Source organism: Loxodonta africana, chromosome 3, assembly GCF_030014295.1.
Source record: "Loxodonta africana isolate mLoxAfr1 chromosome 3, mLoxAfr1.hap2, whole genome shotgun sequence".
NCBI classification, from domain to species: Eukaryota; Metazoa; Chordata; class Mammalia; order Proboscidea; family Elephantidae; genus Loxodonta; species Loxodonta africana.
In genome coordinates this window covers 137,076,700-137,082,699 of record NC_087344.1, presented here as the reverse complement: position 1 = coordinate 137,082,699, position 6,000 = coordinate 137,076,700, and the positions used below count along the sequence as shown (strand labels likewise).

Here is a 6,000-nt window from a genome sequence, read left to right as displayed (position 1 = left end):
GCCCTTCCCGGGCGGGGAGCTGGTCCCAGCAGTTCCGCGTCTGCGCAGCGGGCGAGGGGCTGGAGCGGGGCCGGCCCGGGAGGCGCTGGATGCGAGGGAGCCAATGGGCACGCTCGGGGGAGCTGGGCTGGCGGCGGCGGCCAGCCCGGCGCGCACTCTCGGGATGGAGGGCGAGCGCCGGGCATCTCAGCCGCGCTCCTCCGGCCTCCCGGCTGGGGGCGCCGGCGCGGAGAGCCCGGGGAGCGGCGCCCCAGTCTCGGGCAGCAGTGGCTCCTCCACCCTGCTGCAGGGGGAGGTGCTGGATCTGGACGAGGACGAGGACGACCTGGAGGTGTTCAGTAAGGTGAGGGCGGCGGCGGCGCGTCCCGGCAAAGTTCCCACGTCAACTCTGAGAGTTGCCTCCACGGTGCCCGAGTAATGCTTTCCAAAAAGCCCCCAATTTTGGAGAAGACACTTAACAGCTGAGGCTCGGAGCGGAGGTGGGTGGGGTCTCCTCGGGATGCTTGACCCTGCCTGGAGCTGTCGCCGCACCCGGGGCTGCGTCCGGGTAGGGCCCTGAATCTCAGCCGCTCCCTCCTCCGCACTTTGACCTTCGGCTCGACTAGCCGTGGCTTAGTGCCACCTACAAAGTTGTAGTGTTTGCCCCCCCCCCCCACTTTCTCTTTCTTCTCTGACGGGGACACGTCCTCAGGATAGTGCCGGAGCTCGGGAGCGGGTGACTCGACGCCGTGCCCTCCCCTGCCAGTTCTTTTTTTCCCTTTCTTTCTGGGCGCGGCCAGCCAGCCCTGAATTTAGGGAGAAAAATAACCCGAGTTTAGGGAAATTGCTCTCGATTTAGAGCGGCTAGTTGTGAATTTGAGACTTGAGTAAAACCAGAGAAGAGTCTCCACGTTCAGTAGGAATTAAGTGTGAGAGAATTCTCTCAACACTAGAAAACGGTTCAGTGTGTCCAAAAGGAAGCTTCTCCACTGCGGAGCTAAGGATTTCTCAGACGTTCACCCAGTTTACAGACAACAGCTTTCATTTTCCCCATGTCCAGGAAACCTAGGACCGAAAGTCACCTTAGCTTGTGTTAGAGTTAGGGAGGGATTGGCTCGTGGGGTGTGTGTTTTAGACTTTTGGTGTATGTAGACTGGTGATTTAAGTTTCCTAAAGGTTTTGGAAAAAATACCTTTCTTATGGGGCGGTTGAATGTCATTCTAATTTCTCAAGTTACTGCTAGTATACACTTGAGATCAATACATTGTATTAATTACTATGATGCCTGGGCAATAGTTACCTAACACTTGGGGTGTTAGATAAAGTAACCTACTTAAACCCCTACTTTATTCTGGGAGAATGAACTGACTGAAGTTAGATAGCGAACATGCATACCTTGACCCCAAAGAGGAATACGTAAAACTCATTTTTTTCTTAGGGTTAAATGAAACAGTAGGACCAGTTATATCAGTTTTGTGTTCTTGATAAGGTTATTGGACTTCTCAAGTTATTGAAATTATAAAATAATGGAGTTATTTTATGTTCAGTTATAAAAAGTTAATATTGCCTTTTTCTATTCCATATATTAGTATACTTCATGTTCAGATCAAAGACAGTCGGCTGACTATTTACTGTACTCCTTTCTTCTTTACATCTCCTAAATACTATTAAGAAAAAAAAAAAAAAGACGTTGCCAGTTGAGTGGATTCTGACTCATGGGGACTCTATAGGACAGGATAGAACTGCCCTGTAGGGTTTCCAAGGAGTGCCTGATGGATTCGAACTGCTCACCTTTTGGTTAGCAGCTGAACTCTTAACCACTGCACCATCATTATTAGTGTATGGCTATGCCTTATGAAACTTCCAATATGGGAAGGGGGCCTGAGGTAGAAACTGTGTATTAGAACCATGTGGGACTGTTTTAAAGTTGTCATATGGTTTCTCTTTCCCTAAGCCCCAGCCTCCTCATAGGTATCACTGTTTTAATGAGCCCCTGTTTTCAGATCTAAGGTGAAGCCAATGAAATTTAAGCTTTAGAGCTGTTCATTTGCTTAGGCTTGTGGGAGTATTGGGAGCTGCTGGGAGTTGTAGATGTTTTAGGTGGGAAGGGAATAAGAGGTTGTAGTAAAAAGCATTTCTTAGTAAGCCTTTCTGGTCAGTTGCCTAAACCTATCTCAGAAGACAGAAATCTGGATCTCCATGGCTCCAATCATTTGTTGAAATGTCTTTTTTTCATTCTAAGTAAATATTGGCTTTTCAGCCTAATTTTTTATTTGTAATTTTGTACCTTTTTAAAAGGATACATTTCAAATTATGTAAGCTTTAGGCTCATACAACTGGGATCCACCCTGCTTATTAGTGTTGTGTTAAGTACATGTGTTAGATACTGCGAAAAATGTTAAGAACCTCTTCTGTAGAAACTGACCACATGCATTAGGGTAAAGATATAATAATGGTTGAAGTCTGGAAAGAACATTTGGAAATTTTTTAAATTTAGCTGCCTGCTTACATTTCCTTAAGTCGAATTTTTTTTTTACCATTTACCATAGTTCAACAGCCAAATTTAAGGAAGTCCCTGCATTTGCCCTACTCTTGGTACTACTCCCTTTCTAGCCTGTTCCTCTGTAGAACAACACCATTGTCCAGCCTACCTAGGATGGTAGCTAACAATTATGAATTGTACAGTGGTACAGTACCATTGCCCAGCCTACCTAGGATGGTATCTAACAGATACGAATTGTACAGTTGTACAGTACCATTGCCCAGCCTACCTAGGATCTAACAGTTACGAATTGTACGGTTGTACAGTACCATTGCCCAGCCTACCTAGGATGGTATCTAACAGTTACGAATTGTACAGTTGTATAGTACCATTGCCCAGCCTACCTGGGATGGTATCTAACAATTATGAATTGTACAGTTGTACCGTACTATTGCCCAGCCTACCTAGAATGGTATCTAACAGTTATGAATTGTACAGTCGTACAGTACCATAGCCCAGCCTACCTAGGATAGTATCTAACAGTTATGAATTGTACAGTCATACAGTACCATTGCCCAGCCTACCTAGGATGGTATCTAACAGTTATGGATTGTACAGTTGTACAGTACCGTTGCCCAGCCTACCTAGGATGGTATCTAAGAGTTATGGATTGTACAGTTGTACAGTACCATTGCCCAGCCTACCTAGGATGGTATCTAACAGTTACGAATTGTACAGTTGCCACCCTTTAGAACTTTGAGATTCACTACTTGTGTGTTCAGTTTACATTCACATTCGTAGCCCCCTTATTCTCAATATTATTTGTGTGTGTGTACCTATTGCCCCTCTTGATGATCAACATTTTAGAGTAGGAACTCAGACAAATTATTCCTTTTCTTCCTACAAGTACGTGCAAATAACATGTTCAATAATTTTGTGTAAGGCACTGTGCTGGGTGCTCTTTGGAAAGAAAGAAATATGAAATTTGTTTTTTGCTATAACAACCCTGCAGTCTAGGTGGGCAGATATTACAGAAACTCTAAATGATAATATAAACAATAGGGATGGAAAGTAAAACAAAGTATTGTTCTGAGTTTTCAAATAATCCACTGAGGAGAAAAATGATGCCACATCTCAAGACACCACTGAGAATACAGAAGATGTTCTCTTGAGTTGGCTTAAAAGAATAGGTATTCATGAATGTTGGAAGGTAAAAGGGCAAAACTAGTGGTACGAAAAGCAAAAGAAAAGATCCTTGTTAAGAACAGTGTTAGGACAACTAGGCCAGGATAATATAGCTTGGTAAGTAAACTTTGTCTAGGGCCAGTTTCTCTACGTCTAAAGAAAAAAAAAAAAAAACCTCCTTTTGGGGGGAGAATAGTATTTTAAAAATAAAATAAATTGCCTTTATTTTTACTATATACTGTAATGTGTAGAAGAAACATAGCATACGTGACTAAACCAAAAAACCCAAACCCATTGCCGTCCACTTGATTCTGACCCTTTAAGACAGAATAGAACTGCCCCATAGAATTCCAAGGAGTGGCTGGTGGGTTGGAACTGCTAACCTTTTGGTTAATAGCCTAAGGCCTAACCACTGCACTGCCAGGGCCCCAGAGGTGTGTGACTAGATCACAATAAAGCATTGAGATGCTTATCCGGCAGTCAGTAAATATCTCTCACTATTGGCCTCTTCAGGGTATTTAGGACCATAAAGTGAGACATATATCATCTAAGGTAATCAAGCACCTTGCAGATATAATCATTCGTACCACCGCTAGTGATCTTTGAGAAATCATGGAATGTAGGAGTAGTGCCCCAAAACTAACAAACCTCCCCCCGCAAACCCAACTCAGTTGCTATTGAGTCGATTCTGACCTTCAGTAACCCTAAGCATATCAAAGTAGAACTGTGCTCCCCAGGGTTTTCAATGGCTGATTTTTGGGAAGTAGATTGCCTGACCATTCTTCCAAGGCTCCTCTGGGAGGATTTGAACCTCCAGCCCTTCATTTATCAGCAGAACACATTAACTGTTTGCACCACCCAAGTAATGCCCCCAAACCAGAAGTAGATAAATTCTTTTTTTTTTTTTATTATTTAAATTAATGGGCAAAAAGGAATTTATGGAAGTTACTGATCAATAGCCTTAATTTCAGTCTCCAGCAAAATCATATAGTGAATTATTTAATATTTTGTTTATAAACACTTTTTAAAAAAGGGGAGATGATCAATACAAGGTAGCATGTTTTTTAAGAATGATGGAACACTGTGATTGTCTTAATGGTAGATCAGAAGTATAACAAAGAAACTGTTTATCTGAGCAAGGCTTTTGAAAGAATCACTCATTTTTGTGGAAAAGATTATTGCTGAATGAATAATAGATTATAGTTCTTTAGACATCCAGCTCCTATGTCTATCGGATTGCTGCCAATGTGGAAATTCAACATAGTGTGGAAGAGACATAATGTACTGTTTAACAATTTTATCAGATACATGGGGGAAGACTTTGGAGGTCATATTAATTTTTCAGAGTCATTCTCTGAATAGTCACTATTTAGTTTCTGTTCTGTGTCTGTAGCAGTCACGGCCTTTATAAGACTCAGAATTCTTCAATGGTTTACATGAAGAGAGTCTAAGGCAGGACTATTTATAGAAGTGTGGGTAGAGTCAGGAACAGGGAATATTGAGGCACTCAGAGACTTGTGGAAACCCCGGTAGCATAGTGGTTAAGAGCTATGGTTGCTAACCAAAAGGTCAGCGGTTCAAATCCACCAGGCGCTCCTTGGAAACTGTGTAGGGCTCTTCTACCCTGCCCTATAGGGTCGCTATGAGTCGGAATCGACTCAACGGCAACAGGTTTTTTGGTTTGGTTCAGAGACTTGTAGTAGCAAAAAGCCATTAGCTACTATGTACATATGTGTGGGTGTGCGTGTGCACACGTGTGCATCTGTATTTATTCTCAATTACCCAACTTAAAATCTAGCATGCAGGAATGCAGATAGGCCACATATTCCCCTTTCCACAAGGCCTGCACCCTGATACTGGCTCAATGGGTTCTTACCATTTTGGTAATTTAAAAGAAAGAAAGAAAACAAAGGAAAGTAGGGCTAATCTAGGCCTATTTATATTCTTCCCACTGCAAGCTCTACTCTGTACCATAATAGCGCTCTTCTATGTTACCCAGTTGCTGTGGAGTTGATTCTGATTCACTGTGACTCCATGTGTGTCAGAGTAGCACTGTCCTCCATAGTTTTTCAGTGACTGTGATCATTCAGAAGTAGATTGCCAGGCCTGTCTTCTGAGGTGCCTCTGGGCTGACTTGAACCAACAGCCTTTTGGTTAGAAACCCTGGTGATGTAGTGGTTAAGTGCTACGGCTGCTAACCAAAGGGTAGGCAGTTCGAATTCACCAGGCGCTCCTTGGAAACTCTTTGGGGCAGTTCTACTCTGTCCTATAGGGTCGCTATGAGTCAGAATCGACTCGAAGGCACTGCGTTTGGCTTTGGTTTTATTTGGTTAGTAGCTGAGTGCATAAATATG

At 43.3% G+C, this 6,000-nt stretch overlaps 1 protein-coding gene across 1 annotated transcript in view; it reads left to right on the top strand.

Annotated features, from left to right (window-relative positions):
- Positions 1 to 200: 200 nt before the first annotated feature.
- SNX7 (sorting nexin 7) overlaps positions 201 to 6,000 on the top strand; it is a 124,450-nt gene continuing 118,650 nt past the window's right edge. Inside the window, exon 1 of the mRNA XM_003418432.3 lies at positions 201 to 343. The gene's annotated coding sequence lies outside the window, so the exon portion shown is untranslated. The remainder of the gene's footprint in view (positions 344 to 6,000) is intronic.